This window comes from Dama dama, chromosome 33 (genome assembly GCF_033118175.1).
Source record: "Dama dama isolate Ldn47 chromosome 33, ASM3311817v1, whole genome shotgun sequence".
In the NCBI taxonomy this organism is placed as follows: domain Eukaryota; kingdom Metazoa; phylum Chordata; class Mammalia; order Artiodactyla; family Cervidae; genus Dama; species Dama dama.
The window spans coordinates 23,532,339-23,552,843 of record NC_083713.1 but is presented as its reverse complement, the minus strand read 5'-3'; positions in this window follow the sequence as shown (position 1 = coordinate 23,552,843).

Below are 20,505 nucleotides of genomic sequence, written 5' to 3'. Positions count from 1 at the left end.
TTCCAGGGCCAGAAAGTAGGCTCTTGTCTAACACTTAGAAATGAACTGTCCAAGGAGACGTGTCTGACACAGCAAGAGAGTTTATTGGGAAGGGGCACCCAGGCAGAGAGCAGTGGTGTAGGGAACACAGGAGAACTGCTCTGCCACATGGGTCACGGTCTTGGGTTTTATGGCGATGGGATTAGTTTCCGGGTTGTCTCTGACCAATCATTCTTCAGAGTCCTTTCTGGTCACACACTCATTACTCAGCCAAGACGGGTGCCAGCGAGGATTCTGGGAGGTGGTTGGACACGTGGTGTCACCTTTTGACCTTTCCTGAACTCTTCCGGTTGGCGGTGGTTTATGATTTCCGTGTTCCTTACCAGGACCTCCTGTCGTAAAACAACTCGTGCAAATAGTAACTATGGTGCCTGGTCGGGGTGAGCAGTTTCAGTCAGTGTGCTTCCCCTAACAGTCCTTTTAAAGGAATTCCACCCTTTCTCTGCCCTCATAAACCTTTTGCCTTTGTTATAAGCAAACTCTTTTGAAAGATGATTTTCTCAACTTACACTTACCGAGACATTAATATGGTGAACCTGGCTATCCTTTTTTTCCAGTTTACCTAAGGAAAATGTTGGTGAAATAGCAGTCTTCACTGGTTTAGCACTGTTTACTTTTGGAGAGAACTTCCATTGTCATTATCATTTGACTTGAATTGTACCTGTCTATGTACCATTGTCTCTGTAGACTCTTTTTTAATTAAAAAGAAGCGTGGGTATCCAGCAATGTCTGAGTCAAGCTGTCTAGATTTTCTATTTGGTGGTCATAATCCAGTTTGGGTATCTTTCCTAGTTTTTCACTTTTAACCTGCTCATCTGAACAGTCTATGTCATGTTTTGCTTCTTAACAACCACACAGCAGGACCTGATAGTAAGTTTTACCCATTACTTAACCACTTTGGAGCCAAACTTGCTCCAACAAGACATAATGCAAACCTTTCCCTATCCTGACAATGACCACTGCCACTGCTGTGCTGACCACGTTGTCAAGAACGCTTACACTGGGAGCTGTAAATATTCAAGGGGGCTGCAAAGTGGAGATGATTTCAGGTGATCGTCCTCAAGATCACTGAGATTTGGATATTTGCCAAGATCACGCAGAGACTTTTTTTCCCCCCTAAAACAAATGCCCTAGATGACAGCACAGTAGCCAGAGAGCTCTTAAAATCACCACCATGCTGCAACCATTGTCACATCCTGTTTTTTTCTTTCTGCTCCAGCAGCTGCCGCAGTCGTTCCCCGGCCCGTTTCTGCATGCTCAGTGCAGGATGCCAGAGCCATTTCCTTATTTTGTGCCGAGTTTTCATTAGGTTGTGGACAATGTGCACACAGGTACATGAAGGGTTAACACTCAGCTGTGCTGTGGATGTGCCCTTAGTCACAAATATGTTTCCTTTGAAGCCAGGGTACAGTGTTTCAAAGGACAATTGCTCTAATTCTATGCAGATTTTTCCTGATTGATGATTGAGGAATTTTCAATTGAATCTTTAAATGAGTTAGAACAGTATAAGAAGTGAATGTAATCCTTAATTTTTTTTTTATTAAAAGGCATTCTGAATTTGAAAAAATCTTGGGCATTGTGTACATGTCTGATTTACAACCATGTGTGTTTTTGAGTCATAAAGCTGTTGTAAAAGTTATATAATGCTTGCAAAAAAAATAGTGTGGTCTCTTTGTGAAGCTAAGTGAAATAAAATATAAAGTTTGTGATACATTAAATCACAAGCATAAATATATACTTTATGGCCAGCTGTTATTTCTAAATGTGCACAGTTTCAAAAAGGAAACATTTATCCAACATGCTGATTAGCAATTTCCCAGATCCAAAAAGCCCGATTGCATTTAAGATGCAAAAGATTAAAATGCCTAAATAGATATAGTTAATAGTTCATCTTCCTAAATGCTTTTACATGTTTTAGGGCCTAGAATCCCTCCCAACCCTGTGGACTCAAGGGCGGGAGCTCCTTTGATGTGGATCTATGTTTTAAGCACTTGCTTTCACTGCCACAGAATTTGCATCTCAGACACCCAGAAAGACACTCTCCACATGAACAGAGGCCATGTGGCCCCATGCTACTTCTCACTGGTTGTGCAGGTTCGTGGAGACAGGGAACTGCATTTTATGATCATATCACAAATATTCAACCTTCATTTTGGCTAAAAATCATATTAGTTGCTAATGTTCCATCTCCTAGTGAGTTTACTCCTCCCCTGCATAAAAATTGGTCAAGGAGAACCTGCAAGATTATGTTGACTCTAAAATGCAATTCTCCAGGGAGACCTTATTTGCTCGTCCATGGAGCATCTCTATCTCTGTAGGTAGAACAGAATTTTTAAATGCCGTTAGTCCTCTAGGATACATTGGCAATTGGCAGTTCAAAAGTTCATACGATGCCGTATGTCCTAATCATTTTTATCTACATCTAAAACAATACAGGACTGTCAAATAAAATCCTGCATGCAAACAAATGATGGAATGCAGGGGAACCCTCTGCTCTAGCCTTTTCTTCTTTGTCCGACAAGCTAATGCAATAAGGCCAATAATACAAGGTTGTGTACTAGGCCTAAAGCCTGTGACAGATAAAAAAGAAATGTTGGAAACCAATGAAGCTTTTGCACAATTAGATTTTTTTGAGGCTGTGCTGTAAGGATTGCCCAGAGCCTGTTCAATCCTGATTGATGGTAAAATCATAACTACATCATATGAGCTGTAGAGTTCACTGACAGGTTACTACAGATTAATATTGCCACTGCTGTTCACTTACCATCAAAGCAGGGGAAATATGAATTGAGCTGTTCTTCTAACAAACCCTGCATATTAAAAGGTAAGGTGTCCTACCGAACAATTTCCCCTGTCACTGAGGAAAGACACAAACAATGTCTGTTTGAGAGATATGCAGATACGTTGCAGCATACTAATTAGTTCTCTTAGAAGAGCCCTATCACAGTCAGCTGGCTAACAACGCCTCATGTGAGCTTGTTCCTCCGGAGCTCTTGGCTACAGGACTGCAAACGACACCCTAAAACATGGAGCCGCAAACCCTGGTGATTTAAACACAGGCTGCCAGGCAAATTGCAGTGACATAAATTTGGCCCATGTGTTTTGCATCATGTGAATACGAAACAGGGAAGCCATGGAGCTGAGTTCTGTTTGCATCGGTCTCGGGGAGGTTTGGTGGACTGTTTTCAGAAATGTTACCCACAGCAAGGTGGGGTTATCTGTCTTTCGCTTTACTTTGAAAATGTGGAAAATGCAAAAATATACTGATGATAATGACATCCTAAAATGAAAGCATTTCATCATTTTCCCACTCCAAGCCCAAGATAGGAAGTCACCTGTGAGACAAAAACAAGGCTGACTCCACATTGTGTGAAATGGGAGGGTTGGGCCTGATGGGTGTCAGTAAGGAGCCATTTGATCAAATAGGAGACTCACCTGCCTGCCGTGCTAACAAGAGCCCTGGCCTGGAACCAGGCAGGAGATGGTGCCTTTGGCCCCTTAGTTGAGTTGCTTATTCTCTCATAATTCTGAATGTTGTAGATGCAGAGTGAAGGGTTTGAACTAGGTCACTGCCAAGGTCCCTTTAGTTCCTTTATCCCATTCTGCAAGCCCCAGTGTCTTCTATCCTTGGCCATGTTTCCTTACAGGTGGCCCTTGGACTTTGGCATCAACTTTTCCAAAGAGCTCCTTAAAGATGCTAAGTCCAGGTGCCACACATGTGGTTGGGTGCACAGTGAAGTTTAAGCACTGCTGTCGTGAGAGATGTCAGTGACTTGGCTGAAGTCATTGTAGACCTACTGTTGTTTCGTAGAGAACGTGCAAAGAGCTGGAGAGGCAGCCAGAGCCTGGGGAAGAAGATAATAATAGCTTTTCATTTTTAAAGCAAAATGGTGGTGATCTTGACCACCATAAACTATACGTCTCATCAATAATGTTAATGGACAGATGACAGACTGGGAGAAGATATTTGCAATACTTAAAACTGACTCTGACAGAAAAAGTGACACTATATTAATACCTAGAATATACAGAGTGCTCAGTCACGTCCAACTCTTTGCAACCCTGTAGACTATGACCCGCCACGCTGTTCATCCATGGGATTCTCCAAGCTGGAATACTGGAGTGGGTTGCCATGCCCTCCTCCAGGGGAACTTCCTGACCCAGGGATTGAACCTGTGTCCCTTAAATGGGACACAGGAACATGGGACCTCTAGTCACCTACACCTTGCTTAATCTCACTAAGATTGTCAGATCACTACAGTCATTTACTCTTCACCTAGTAACCAAATAGAACTCCCATCACCCTGTTTGCAAACACCTGGCATTTTCCAGCTTTCTCATTTCAGCATTGTGGTGTGTCTTTGTAGAGACACAGTCTGATGTGTCATTCTGATGTCTCCTGCATTGGCAGGCAGGTTCTTTATCACTAGCACCACTGGGAAGCCCAGAATATACAGGAGTCACCTGAAGATTGACCAGGAAAACCCATGAACAATGGCACAAAGGGTATGAAGAATCCATTCACCAGAGAGGAAACTCAAAGGAGGAACTGGCATCAGCAGGGGTACCCAGAATCACTAGCAATCAGACAACAAGGACCACTGAAGACATTAGAATGTTGAAATGAGAAAGCTGGAAAATGCCAGGTGTTTGCAAACATATGGGGTGATGGGAGCTTTATTTGGTTGCTGGGTGAAGAGTAAATGACTGTAGTGATCTGACAGTCTTAGTGAGATTAAGCAAGGTGTAGGGGACGAGACGTCCCGTGTACCCAGGAGAGCAGGTCGTGTAATCCGTGCCCCTTATCCACATCTCAAAATATTTGTCTAAGGAAAGACGATAAATTGTATAGTTGCCCTACTTCTGCAAGCCAACTACTGAAGACATATCCCAGAGAAATTTTCAGAAAGGCATCATGTACAAGGATGTCATTTTAGCATTGTTTGTGGTGACTGAGAGTTGGAATTAACATGGAGGCCCTTCACTAGGGTGGTGAATAAGTAAGCTAGGTGCTTGCATTCTGTGGAATACTGTGTAGCAAGTGGAGGCAATATTTTAGATGTCTATGCTACTCTGGATGGTAATTGCAGCCATGGAATTAGAAGACAGTCACTCTTTGGAAGAAAAGTTATGACAAACCTAGACAGTGTATTAAAAAGCAGAGATATCACTTTGCCAACAAAGGTTCATATAGAACTATGGTTTTTCTAACAGACAAGTATGGATGTGAGCACTGGACCATATAGGAGGCTGAGCGTTGAAGAATTGATGCCTTCGAATTGTGGTGTTGGAGAAGACTCTTGAGAGTCCTTGGGACAGCAAGGATATCAAACCAGTCAATCCTAAAGGAAATCACCCCCTGAATGTTCATTGGAAGGACTGTGCTGAAGCTGAAGCTCCAATAATTTAGCCACTTGATGTGAAGAGCCAACTCACTGGAAAAGACCCTGATGCTGGGAAAGACTGAAGGCAGGAGGAGAAGGAGGTTTCAGAGAATGAGATGGTTAGATGGCATCACGGACTCAATGGTCATGAGTTTGAGCAAGCTCTGGGAGATAGTGAAGGATAGGGAAGCCTGTTGTGCTGCAGCCCATTGGGTCGCAAAGAATCAGAGTAGACTGAGTGACTGAACAACGACAAATGGCTATGCACTGTGAAGAAATTTTATTATTTTTATTACTTTAAAAAATTTTACTGAAGAATAGTTCCTTTACAATGTTCTGTTAGTTTCTGGTGTACAGCAAAGTGAATCAGCTATACATACACATACATCCCCTCTTTTTTGGATTTCCTTCCCATTTCAGTTCAATTCAGTTGCTCAGTCATGTCCGACTCTTTGTGACCCCATGAATCGCAGCACGCCAGGCCTCCCTGTCCATCACTAACTCCCGGAGTTTACTCAAACTCATGCCCATCGAGTCGGTGATGCCATCCAGCCATCTCATCCTCTGTCATCCCCTTCTCCTCTTGCCCCCAATCCCTCCCAGCATCAGGGTCTTTTCCAATGAGTCAGCTCTTTGCATGAGGTGGCCAAAGTACTGGAGTTTCAGCATCAGCATCAAACCTTCCAATGAACACCGAAGACTGATCTCCTTTAGGATGGACTGGTTGGATCTCCTTGCAGTCCAAGGGACTCTCAAGAGTCTTCTCCAACACCACAGTTCAAAAGCATCAATTTTTCGGCGCTCAGCTTTCTTCACAGTCCAACTCTCACATCCATACATGACCACTGGAAAAACCATAGCCTTGAACAGACGGACCTGTAGGTCACCACAAAGCCCTGAGTAGAGTTCCTTGTGCTATACAGTAGGTTCTCATTAGTAGATAAATTTTAAAGGCAAAATTATGTGTGAGTAGTAAAAAGGAGCAAGATTTAAAGCATAATGCCTTTTGTCCAAATTTTAAAAATGAATTCACATTTGTTAAATACAATGTAGCACTAGACATACAAGCATATACGCAGCACGACAATATGAGAATGCCCATGTGGGGGTGAGGAAAGGTGACGTGGACTCTGGGGAAAGGAGGAGAAAATAATGAAATAAGAGAAGCATCCTACTGGAATGATGAGATGGTGTGCTGTCAAATGAAGTGTGGAATTATTACAGACCTCTGCTCCTGAGGTCAAAAATGAAAGATAAAGAGTGACTGTAATTTTAATTTGTCTCTGAGAATGTAATGGAAATATTTTCCTTCAAATAAGGTATGATTGTTAGCAGGAAGCCATAGTTCATAGATGAGAAGGCATTTGTGTCTGTCCCTATTCACAACCTATTCACCAGGAAGATGGAAGCTTTGGTCCAGATGTTTCTACTTTTTGGTCTAACGGACAGTAGAGCCTCTGGCATTGTTATCAGTGAGTGACTTAGATTTCATAGTAAATGGTATTTGTAAGTTACATATTTGTAACTCTCCTCTAGAACTTTCAATAGCTTCCTATTTCCTGTACTGTAAAGTCAGAACTCCTGAGCTTGGCAATAAAGACTGTCTACCATCTAACATCAAACTACCTTTCCCCATTTTATTTCCTAATTTCTCTTCATTGACCCTTTACTCTCCGGAAACAGTCCTTCGGCTCCTGACATTGTTCACATTGTGTGTCCTGCACTGCATGCCCTTCTATTCCTCTTCTGTCTAAATCTTTATCCACTTTCAGGACTAGTTTGAGGCATAGCTCTTTTGTAGAGCTTTTCTTTACCATCTCAGGCCCAAGTGACCTTGGCTTTCTCCTTTATGCAGCGTTATAGTGCCTGCTGCTTGGAATCCGAATTATCTTTTCATACCTGTGTTTTCTCTGCAGGGACATTGTTAAATACTCTCAACTCCAGCTTACAAATGATCTTAAGCTTTTTATAGTTCAGTCAGTGCAGTTGCTCAGTCATGTCTGACTCTTTGCAACCCCATGGGCTGCAGCACACCAGGCCTCCCTGTCCACCACCAACTACTGGAGTTTACTCAAATTCATGTCCATTGAATTGATAAAGTATTATCAAATAAACATTTATCGACCCCCTGTTTGGATACTGAGGAAGGGTACAGCTATTCCTGGGATGCTCTCCTTCACGTTGAAGGAGCTGATAGTCTGGTGGGGAGGCATGTCAATCACCAGAGAGAATTAGGAAGTGAAGGCTGTCAGGAGGTATTTTAGGGGATGGGCTGGGGTTGGGAACACTGATGTAGGGAGGCTGAGTGTGAATCACAGCCTCCCATTTCGTATTAGACCTTAGCCTCCTGTGTATGCTGCCTTCAGTCCCGGACTGGCACTTTAGGTCAGGTCACAGGAAAGTTAAACAGAAGCTTTTCAGGAAGGTCTGCTATTGAACTGGATTATAGGATCATGAAGTAATCCTTACTACAGAGCCAATGCTCCTCTTCTGTCTGGTGTATTCTAGGGTAAAATAATTATGGAATGAATCTGAACTTTGCACAGGGAAATGTTAACCAATAACTGAAAACAAGGACTGGTGTCTTTAGCTAGCTTGGGACCACAGCCCCGGTTCTCATGACAGACAAATTTGTCATTGGGTTGTATGGCTACATGAGAAGGGGCAGGCATTGAATATTAGACCTGCTGAAGAATGAGTGACCTAAACAGTAAACATATTTAATGATCTCACAGATAAAGATGTTTGGGATAGATGGTCCCACAGATGATTTAGAGGCTTAACTAAAGTCTAGCCACTGAGGACTGGACTCTTCCATTTCTACCTGCATTGAGGGCCCAGGGTCATCCATTTCAATCTACCATACGCAGTGTGTTTTCTTTTCATCATCTTGGACATCATAGGGCCATCATAGCTCTAGATGCCACAACTTCACAGAGCTGTGCTCAAAGGCAGGGTGTAAGCAAGCTTCTCTCAATATCCCTCTCTGTTTTGTCAGAGAAGGATCTGTCTCCCAGAAGCTCTAGCAGACTCACCCTTACATCTCTTTGACCAGAATGAGGCCACATGGCCAGGAATAACCACAGAGTTGTATCCAGCTTGTTTAGCACTGATATTGGAGGCAGGCTTTGCTAGCATGGAAGAAAGGGGAGGGATTGGTGGTAGAGTAGGCAATCAAAAAGGTTTTCCACAGACCACACATGTATTGGGTATCCAGGAAATTCTAGATCTTTTCTGCAACTTTCATGTCTCCACCTTGTGAAATAAAATCATGTTCACGAGGAGCAGGTTCTCACGACTCTCACACTTGGATTCAAGCCTCCTTTCTCTGCTGGATGATGGGGGACTTTCCTTTCATTTAATTAATTCATTCATTTACTTGCCCAACTAATTCATCATATGTTTATCGATCATTCTGGTAGCTCAGCTGGTAAAGAATCTGCCTGCAATTCAGGAGACCCCCGTTTGATTCCTGGGTCCAGCAGATCCCCTGGAGAAGGGATAGGCTACCCACTCTGGTACTCTTGGGCTTGCTTGGTGGCTCAGATGGTAAAGAATCTGCCCACAGATGGGAGACCTGGGTTCGATCCCTGGGTTGGGAAGATCTCCTGGAGAGATGAATGGCTCCCCATTCCTGTATTCTGGCCTGGAGAATTCCATGGACAGAGGAGCCTTGCAGACTATAGTCCACAGGGTCGTGAAGAGTGGGACATGACTGAGCGACTTTCACTTCACTTCACTTCAGGAGATGTTCTTAGATTTATTTTATGCCATGGACTCTTTTGGCAGTCAGATGAAACCTACATCTGTCTTTGCAGAATGAGGTTTTAAAAAGCACTTAAAAATACACAGAATTATAAAAGAAACCAGTTTAATTGAAATACAGTTCATCCTTGCATGCTGTTGCTAGATTCTATGCTGGATTCTTGCTGTTGTTAAGTCGCTCAGTCGTGTCCGACTCTTTGCAACCCTGTTGACTGCAGCACGCCAGGCTTCCCTGTCCTACACTATCTCCCAGAGTTTGCTCAAATTCATGTCCATTGAGTCAGTGATGCCATCCAACCATCTCATCCTCTGTTGCCCCCTTCTCCTCCTACCCTCAATCTTTCCCAGCATCACGGTCTTTTCCAGTGAGTCAGCTCTTCACATCAGGTAGCCAAAGTATCAGAGCTTCAGCATCAGTCCTCCCAATGAGCATTCAGGGTTGATTTCCTTTAGGATTGTCTGGTTTGGCCTCCTTGCTGTCCAAGGGACTCTTAAGAGTCTTCTCCAGCACCACAGTTCAAAAGCATCACTTCTTTGGCATTCAGCCTTCTTTATGATCCAACTCTCACATCCATACATGATTACTGGAAAAACAATAGCTTTGACTATACGGACCTTTGTTGGCAAAGTGATGTCTTTGCTTTTTAATATACTGTCTAGGTTTGTCGTGGGCTTCCCTGGTGGCTCAGATGGTAAAGAATCTGTCTGCAGTGCAGGAGACTTGGGTTCGATCCCTGGGTTGTGAAGATCCCATGAAAGAGGGCATGGCAACCCACTCCAGTATTCTTGCCTGGAGAATCCCCATGGACAGAGGAGCCTGGCAGGCTACAGTTCATAGGGATGCAAAGAGTCAGATATGACTGAGTGACTAAGCACAGGTTGGTCATAGCTTTTCTTCCAAGGAGCAAGCCTTTTTAAATTTCTTGGCTGCACTCACCACCAACAGTGATTTTGGAGCCCAGGGGGGAAAAATCTGCCACAGATCCTATGCTGGGTACTAGGACATAAAATAACAGGAATTAAGGGAACATCGCCCTCATAGAGCTGAGAGCCAGGTGGAAGCAACAAGAAAGCAAAAGGCAATTGAAAACTCGGATAGGAGGTGTATAGAGCACTATGAGAGAAGACATGAAAGGACCCAGCTCAATCTGGGATGGGGTTGGAGGAAAAGAGAAAGATTCCTGGGTATTTTAGAGGAGATTCAAAGGAATTAATCAGCAAAGTAGTAGTGGGAAGATAACTGTAGTGAGAAAGTGAAGTGAAAGATGTATAGATGAGAGATCCCATGGAGGCTCCAGAGAACAGTTATTAATTCAGTTTTTCTGAAACATAGGAGTTAAAGGGAGTAGACAGTTCTTGGGAACTGGGCAGAGATGAGCTCATGACAAAACACTCCTGATAGAGTCTGATGCTGTGTGTGCTGAATGAGTTTATTGTATGAGGCAGCTTTGACCAGCAAAGACATGTGGCCAGACTTCAGTGACCTTGTGTGGTGTTTTTGCTCACTGTGAAGTCTGCAGTACTCAGCATTGTGCTGCATCACATGATGGTTAAATGAGGGGGATGCTAGCCCTGTCGGCTTCTAATTTCTTGTCCCTCATGTTACATTATATTTGATGAGGACTTCCAGCTGCATGAGAGAACATGCTCAGTCAGCTCCTAAAACAAAGTCTTCTATACCTTCTATAGAAGGTAGAGTCTCATCCCCCTCTACCACCATGTTCCTGGTTAAATGTGGCTGCCCTATCCTTCCTTCTGCTGCTAAAAAAAGTCAAATTCTTGGGTGTATCTGTGGGCATTAAGACGTAGAGGTGTGGATGGAGCTAGTGAGGGCTAGCCCAGGACCAAGCTGGGGACTGAGTGTCAGCACTTGCCCTTATTAGCCCAATTGCATAGGTTGAGAGTTTTCACCTCACTGTCACCCAGGCTCCACAGCACCATCCATCAACTGCTCCTTTGGACAAGCCTTTGTTCCTCTTACTTCCTAAAGGGTACCAGAGCCATGTTCCAAACTTCTAGGATTTCACTGGTCTCTGCTACCAACAACATGTGTCGGCATCTGTAAGTCACTTGGTCATGTATGACTCTATGCAACTCCATGGACTGTAGGCGCCTCTGTCCATGGAATTCTCCAGGCAAGAATACTGGAGTGTGGGTTACCATTCCCTTCCTGGGGGATCTTCCCAACCCAGGGATTGAATCTGGGTCTCTTGAATTGCAGGCAGACTCTTCACCATCTGAGTCACCAGGGAAGCCTGCTACTGACTATCCTCACCAACAAATCCAAGAATTCACAATAAAGTGACTTGTGATGTAGTTTCTCAATATCATACATCTGTTTTTCAAAGTTCAGGGAAGGAAATAAGAATGAGTAGAGCACCAAATGAAAAGCAGGGGACCTGAATATTCCCTGAGAAGAGGTAATAACTAGCTGGAAGGGAGCTTGAACCGTGGCTAATACAAGCCTTTCTTTTCACAGAGGCCAATTTTATAGCTGAAATGAGAGAGAGAGAGAGCTGAACTTGAGAGTGTCAACTGTGGCCCTGACTAGGGCTATAGGAGAGTTCTCAGACCTTAGCATCCTCATCTCTAAGAGGAGTGGTTTGGAGTATATCTTTGAAAGTCCTGGTTAGGCATAAATTCTGTGGTTTTGAATCATACCAAACTCTTTTCCTGTACGTAAGTTTAATTCTGACTAAGAATGTAGCCTCATTTATTTCTAAGAGGGATTGACATATAGCTGAAATTGTTAAATTGTCCCACTTTTTGTCATATGGACACTATTTTTTTTTAATGATTACCCTATGATTCATGAGTCCATTTGCCACACAAATCTCAGATGATGTGAGTGAATTATTCACATTTCATAATAGAAACATAGTAGCTTTCCATTTCCCCTGTCAGTAAAATATCTCCTAGATTCTATGTTTGCATTAAAAAAAAACAACCTAGCACACATGCACACATTCTCTGTTTTGGTGTATGCTTCAGAAGTTTGCACTATGAGAAATGTGTCTGAGAGAAATGAATTTAACTGGGTAAAACTCACATAATCAGACATTCTCTGTTCCAGGAGGTAAGAAATGGCATTCTGAATGAGGGGAAGATTCTGATGTCCTGGTTTAGTTTTATTGGTGCCTCATCTCATCATTTAATGTCAAGGTGTCTAGCCTTCATTAGTAAAAGAGAGGTAACCTATCTGACAACCAGATCAGTAGGAATAAAGCTCGCAAAACACTGAAGACCTCTATAGGATGATTTGAAGAGAAAAAGATAATAATCCACTTGAATTTTTCTTTGATAATATGGTGGGTTGTCCTGGTGACATAATTTATAAGTCCTTTTCTTTGTTCACAAAGCTCTCTCAGGACCTGAGACTGTGTTTCCCTAGGACCATACTCATTTTTGATACCTATCAGGCACTGACCATGATCTAGATTTTGAACACAAGATCAAGATAGCCAAATTTGACCACCAAAGTTCTCCTGCTTCATTTTTCTTCTGACAAATGCCACAGCACGTCTACAAAGAGAGACATCGAGGTGTCTTTAAAGCAAAATAACATTTTGAAAACTTAGTCGAAGAACTCCTGCAGATGAACACTGAATTAAGCAAGGTGAACTGTTCTTTTGTACAACAGATGATAAAATATCAATGGAAAAATGTATACAGTGTATTGTAACTATACAAGAAGGGATTGCATAAAGTCAGGCACATAAGTATGGGTTTCCAAAATATAAAGATCATTGAGTAAAGCAGTGCAAACATTCTAGAAATTGCTCATTAAGTTTTTGACTGTAGAAATTGCCTTTGCCTGGAGTGAAAAGCCCAGCTGTCTTACAATAGGGTCTTTTGCCTCCTAGCAACACAATGTGTGCCTTAAAGAGCTAGTCTGTTTTCAAGGGCTACATGTCTTGGTTGTCTATGGTTTTAGTAAAACATTTTCTGGAGTTGTTAATTCTTGTTGCACAGCATTTATTTCTTTTGTTGTTCATTTATTCAAAAATTTGACCTGAAAAAAAAAAAATTTGACCTGGTATTAAATTCTTACGGTTTTAATTTTTGATGCATTACATTTAATTGAAGCAAAGGACTTTCATTCTGAGGTTTTGGTATTAAAAAAAATCATTGGTCTTTAAACTGAAAGGTTTGATGGAATATTAAATTTGATGAATCATAGCAAGTGTCTGTATTTGTTAGCTTTTATAGACCACATTAAAGCTTTCATTAATAAAGTCACACTACACTGCTTTGAGTAGGTCCTAAAAGGTTAACGACTTGATGCAGGCTGGTATTCTTAAGCTCTTCTGTTTGAGGGTGGCATGTGTGGAACTTGGCTCACTTTGAAATTGGAATACAAAAGAGAGATTTTATTTTCTATCTCAAAGTCCAGGAATTTCTTGGTCCTGTTTCTCTTTTTTCTTCTTCTCTTTAAGCATCACCCAAAATCTTACTCAGGTGGACATGGGTTGAAGCCCGTGATTTGTTAGCTGTAGGATGGCCCTCTAGGGGTCATGACATCACAGAATGTCACCCTCCCTCCTGGCTGCTCCTCCAGTGACCTTCAAGCAGGGACAAGCTGACTCTATTATGAATCACCCATTTTGGAATAAGACTTGATATTTGAGACATATATTGCTAACTGTTTGATTTTGTCCCTTGGAGATTCTGTTTTGGAAGACAAGATGTAGAAATATTTGGAATTCTCAAACAAGAATAACTTACACATGTACCTATTACAAAATCGTGTATCCAGAGGATACTAGGTATGTATTTGTTGACTGACTGAATAACCCCCAGGTTCATCAGGGACCCGCATTCTTCTCTTCTATGACTAGGAACACTAGGAGGAATTATTGCATTTGAACTGTTTCCCCCAGAGAATTCCTGAGTCAAACTTTTATTTTATGTAACAGAAATAGCATCCGATTAAACTAGATGGAAATTGTGCGGTTGCTTATAAAGATCGCCAGTTTGTGCAAGTCCTTAATATTAAGTAAAGGCTCAGCAGACACTTCATGAAAATCCATGAAGTCTGTGTCTTTCTCAGAAGAAACTTCCTTGCCAAAGTCATGTGTGAGGGTAAATTTCTCTGAAAAGGAGAAGTGCAGTGCCTTGATTCTGCTGGGAATTGTTAGTAAAATAAGTGACTCAAATTGGTTTTGTGTGGGAGAAAAATCAAGGGATTTCCATGAGGTTGCAGGACTGACCTGCAATAGTTTAACCATTTCCTGAGCAACCAGAACCTGCTTGATTGGGTGGGTGATAGTTCCCGTGTTAGTCATTGTGCAGAGAAAAATAACAGTTCATATAAAAGAGGCCACCAAGGGTTATATGGCTGCAATTGTTTCTAGGCTGAAACAACTTTGTATCTGTTTATTATTGTCAGTATCTTGTTATATTGTTCTTCCAGAATCAATAAAAGCTAAATTCCCTCTATGGTTTTACTACTAAACTCTCCTGGAAGGATATGTAGTACTGAAAGTCAAGAAAGCCAGAGAAGAAAGGAGGCAGAACTAATGACGTGTTAGAGTTAAATCCACTTTGCTTAACCTCTCTCTGAGCAGAACTTGCTTTATTAATGTAAAGCATATGGAAAGATTCTCATTTTGTTGTTGCTTTTTTTTAATACATGAGGTAAATATTTTTCTTTAGGGGAAGAAAAGAACATTTAGTAGAAATATTTTTCTTTTGATTAATAAAGGCTGTTTTTAGCAGACTCATTACCCTCAACTTCTCTACACTTTTACAGGATCTGGCTGACAATCATGGCCATACCAATCAATAAATATAAAGATTGAATAGTAGTTTTTTAATTTATTGAAAGATAGTTTTATTAAGAGCTCCTCTGGTGGCTCAGTGGTAAAGAACCCACCTGCAATGCAGGAGACCTGAGTTCGACCCCTGGGTTGGGAAGATCCCCTGGAGGAGGCCACGGCAACCCACTCCAGTGTTTTTGCCTGGGAAATCCCATGGACAGAGGAGCCTGGCAGGTGACAGTCCATGGGATTGTAAAAAGTTGGACACAACTTAGAGACTAAACAATAACAACAAAGTTTTATTAAAACTAGTTAAATAAGCATCATTATTTGCATTTTCCCTCTCCTCTGCATAATATCATCCTTTCATATCTGTTTAAGACATGAATTCAATAGACACCATTCAAGAATCTAATGTATCTTAATGAATTGGTGCCCACAGAAATAATCTTCCCCAGGTTTAGGGTCGAATACTGAAAGCAGGACTCTGTGAAATCTGTGGTGTGCTGGTAAATGTTTAACAACTGACTCCTGGGGCTGTAGAAGAAGAAGCATTTTCCAGTGTCCAAGGTGTAAATTTAACTTATATGCAGAGTACATCATGAGAAACGCTGGGCTGGAAGAAGCACAAGCTGGAATTAAGATTGCTGGGAGAAATATCAATAACCTCAGATATGCAGATGACACCACCCTTATGGCAGAAAGTGAAGAGGAACTAAAAAGCCTCTTGATGAAAGTGAAAGAGGAGAGTGAAAAAGTTGGCTTAAAGCTCAACATTCAGAAAACTAAGATCATGGCATCTGGTCCCATCACCTTATGGGAAATAGATGGGGAGACAGTGGAAACAGTGTCAGACTTTATTTTTGGGGGCTCCAAAATCATTGCAGATGGTGATTGCAGCCATGAAATTAAAAGATGCTTACTCCTTGGAAGGAAAGTTATGACCAACTTAGATAGCATATTAAAAAGCAGAGACATTACATTGCCAACAAAGGTCCGTCTGGTCAAGGCTATGGTTTTTCCAGTGGTCATGTATGGATGTGAGGGTTGGACTGTGAAGAAAGCTGAGTGCCGAAAAATGGATGCTTTTGAACTATGGTGTTGGAGAAGACTCTTGAGAGTCGCTTGGACTGCAAGGAGATCCAACCAGTCCATCCTGAAGGAGATAAGTCCTGGGTGTTCATTGGAAGGTCTGATGCTGAAGCTGAAACTCCAATACTTTGGCCACCTCATGTGAAGAGTTGACTCACTGGAAAAGACCCTGATGCTGGGAGGCATTGGGGGCAGGAGGAGAAGGGGACGACAGAGGATGAGATGGCTAGATGACATCACCGACTCGATGGGCATGAGTTTGAGTAAACTCCAGGAGTTAGTGATGGACAGGGAGGCCTGGCGTGCTGCGATTCACGGGGTCGCAAAGAGTCAGATACGACTGAGCGACTGAACTGAACCGAACTGAACTGAAGGTGTAAATACTTTCACAAGAGTTGGGAAGAGATACACATGACTGGGGCCTCTTGGGTGGCTCAGTGGTAAAGAATCCACCTGCGATGCAGGAGACGCAGGAGACGTGGGTTTGATCCCTGGGTTGGGAAGATCCCCTGGAGGAGGAAATGGCAACCCATTTTAGTATTCTTGCCTGAAAAATCCCATGGACAGAGGAGCCTGGCAGACTACAGTCCATAGGGTCGCAAAAAGATTGGACACGACTGAACATGCATGCATGATTGACTTTTGCCAGCCAGCTATAAGCTGGTTTCCACACATTCCTGTAGACCCCTCCAAGTTACACCGCTGTGTTTCTATGATTATTTGACAGATTGGAAAAGGACAGCTCCATTGGTTAAAATTTTTTTTTATTCAGAACCTATGAAAACAACTGTGTCTCATGCCCCCAGGTATTAATATGTGCTGACCTTATTCAAGCACTGTAAGAAACCAGTGCCAACACATGTCTTTTCCCAGAAGCTCTTGGTTACAATCACCCTGTTTAACAAAATCTTGTAGGAAAATAATTCCCTACATGAGGAAAAATAGAATGGTAGATTATAATGGTGATCTAGCTCTGTAATTTTTAAAAGTTTACTTTTTTAAGGTATGGCATCATTATTGGAATTTCAATTTCTATAGAATGGGGTGGTTTTGAAGGACCCATTTATAGGGTCGATTACAAATGGAGGGGGGCACTGAAATCTCTAGATCTTTTATACTGAAACAGGGAAGATAGAGTCCATCATATCTATGTATATGAGCAATCACATTTCTAAGGTGCTTTAAAGAAAATTATGTAGAGGGAGGCTTATCATTTGCAGCTGTTTAGGAGGAATGCTTGCACTATGAGCAGTCTGGTTTTGAAGATAATGGATTTACGCCTTGCAGGAAGCCAAATGTGTGAGCACTGGAACCAGAATCTGTTATGTATCATGTTGCTATTTCTCCCCTTCTTCTCCATCCTAGGTCACATCTCAAATACAAACATCACCCAGAGGTTACCCAGGTGACCCCAGACCATCCCGAGTGGGCAGCTGTGTGGGGCTTGACCTTGAAGGACAGATGGCATGAAGGGAATTCTTTTATACCTTGGGTTGGCCGGGACTCAGCTTCTGACATTTCTGTCTATGGACAACAAAAGGTTTTCTTTGTGAACTGCTTTCTGATGCGTGCTTACAACCAAATTGAACATTTAAAAGGGAGAAGAGGCAGGAACCTACTCACTGTGCTCTGTGAAGAATTAAACACTTTTTTTTTTAATGAGAGTAGATGAAAGAGAAATAGATTCTCAAAAATCTTTGTTGCATTTGCTATTTATTTCAGATTTGTTGTAACTGGCCATTCATTCCAATATGCAGCTACGTTATGTCCCCTATTATATTTTCTTTAAAAAAAAATAGACATTTAAAATAAAATATTTCACACTAATTATTTAGCTGAGTTCTCTCTCCCTTTTGACTTGAATAATACCATAATCCTTGCAAGCCCAGTTCTTCCCTTTGTGAAATTTATTGTCACTAGGATATGGTATGCTTTCATGGTTTCCCCTCTGTTTTTTTCCTTTTTTTAACTAAAATATCTTCTCAGACCTCCTTCTCTATAGGGTTATCAAAATTCTTTGAAGTATTATCTGATTTTAGAACTAAGGCTTAACCATTCCTCTTCAGGACACTTAAAATCACTCCTAGTCTTCTAATTTAGTACTTCAGTCTACCACATACCCTCTTCAGTCCCCCTGACCTAGCAGAGTTCTGAAAAGTACAAGGCAACATTTCTGAAATTCAGCTATTGATCTGATTATACAGAGCCTACCTGCTTGAATGAAAAAAAATAATATTTTTGAGTAGTTTATTGAGTAGTTTTAATTTATTGAGTAGTTTTAATGTCTTGGCATCGTTCTAATTGCTCTATGGGCATTGCTCACTTAATCTCCACGATAACCTGAAAGAGACAAGTCATGTTATTATTATCATACCCATTTTCCAGATGAGAAAGGTAAGGCCCAAAGAGGTCATTGAATTTTTTGTAAGGTCATAGGTCCTATTAGTAGAGCCAGGATTCTAATTCAGGCAGTCTGACTCAAGAGTTCACATTTCTGTCCACTATGCCATGTTTAGAGAGTGGTCTTACAACCTGTTTTGAAAGTTATATTCAAGGCTGTGTGCAAGTGGAAAGATCATAGCACTAACTAAGGCCAAAGGATAGGCTCTCAATGTGATTTTGTCACGAATTAGTTGTGCAAATGTGGGCAAGCTAATCTCTCTGGAAAAAGCGAGGCAGAAATGTATTACCTTAAGTCCCTTTATAAGCACTTTATTTAAGCAAATACTGCAATTTTCAGTAGGAAGTATTTAAGCAGAGCCATTAAGACCAACATTGAATAGAGCTTTTTGGGTCAATCTGTGCAGTTGACACAGGGCTCCATGGAGGACTTCCTGACTTAAGCACCTATTCTGTCTCTTACCAGATGTAAGATGGTGGCAGGTTAGTTATCCTGCCAGAGCCTCAATTCCTTCATCTGTAAAGAGCAAATAATAAAAGGTGTCCATCTCGGGGGATCATTGAGGGTAGATAAACAGTGCTTTTAAAACATTTAGTGCAGCATTATACATGCTTCTCTCTATAATCCTATGAGGTTACTATTATTAGCTTCATTGTACAGATGAATAAACTAAGGCCTAAAGAACTTAGATAACTTGTCCAAGGATATTTATCCTGTAAGTGATAGAGTCAGGATTCTAACCCAGGCAGATGGGTATTTAACCAAACACCATCTTTCCCCCTGGACAATGCTATAAGTCATTTATTACCTGAGCTAATAATCCCTTTCTTAGTATGTACACAACTTACCCACCATTCCACAGCCAAACAATTTGGCTAGAACTGCAAAAGATTTCCAGGATCCCGCCACAGCACAGACCCACTATCCACTGTGATTCGTCAAGGCCTCTCAGTTCTGATTGGTTAGTTCTATGCATGCGTGGGCGCAGGCGCGCGCGTGCGAACACACACACACACACACACACACACACACACACGCACACACACATCCCCATCCCCATCACTAGCACAGATTCCTTTTCTGGAATGCCCTTCCCAAGACTCCTTCTAAATTTTAAGCTTTGCAGGCTTTGTGGGCATCCACCCTCCCAAGCCTATCCCAATCCTCACATGCCCGTGTAGATAAACTTGTTTTACTAAGAGCTAATTTCCAATTTAGCGCACAATATGGAGAACTAAAGTTTCACAAAGCAACTGGTGGGAACGGCCTCAGGATATACTGAAATTTGTTCATGTCATATGTCAAGTAACTAAGAGAATTAAATAGGATACCTAGGAAAGTAGAACATGGGTCTCTGTCTCCTATGTTTCCTGCACTGCAGACAGATGCTTTACCCGCTGAGCCAGCAGGGAAGTCCCAGAGCTTGGCCAGATAGGAATAATGAGTGTCCTTAAGACACATGTTGAAACACAAGAGAACTTGTATCCAAATTTCACTATATGTTTCATGTGCATTTATTAAAGACTTTAGAATTCTCTGATTTTTGAACTACAGTGCAGGAACCAGAGAGGGAGGCAGAGCTATTTGTGACCTGTAGTTGTTTCATCAGTTGCTCTGTAAATGCTTTTTCTTTTTAATTGAGAGGTAGGATATTGAATTTTCAGAATAGAAAGATTCCTTTATTTTGATACTTCTGTGATTCTTCAAAGCCCCAAAGACACCTCGTCACTAACTGATTCTAACAGACTTTGCTCTGTTTGGGCTCCCCTGTGTCAGAGAGTAAAAAAAGTTCGCAGTTGGCACCTCTGTGTGGACACTAGCCCTGGAAATGCCTTTAGTTTTCATTTCACAGTTGATGGTGATCTGAGTCTGGGCTACTGGAAATGAGGTTCTTTAGTAAAATGCTCTAGATTCCTAGTTATTCTTCTGTCTCTTCCACCCTGCACATCCCTAGGGTTTTGAGCTGCTCTATTTCTTTGTGAGGTGGGTCTGTATCCACAGAGGAGCAATGCTTAGGTTTCCCCTCATGACCTGAACCATTTATTTCTAGCTGAAGTGCTCTCCT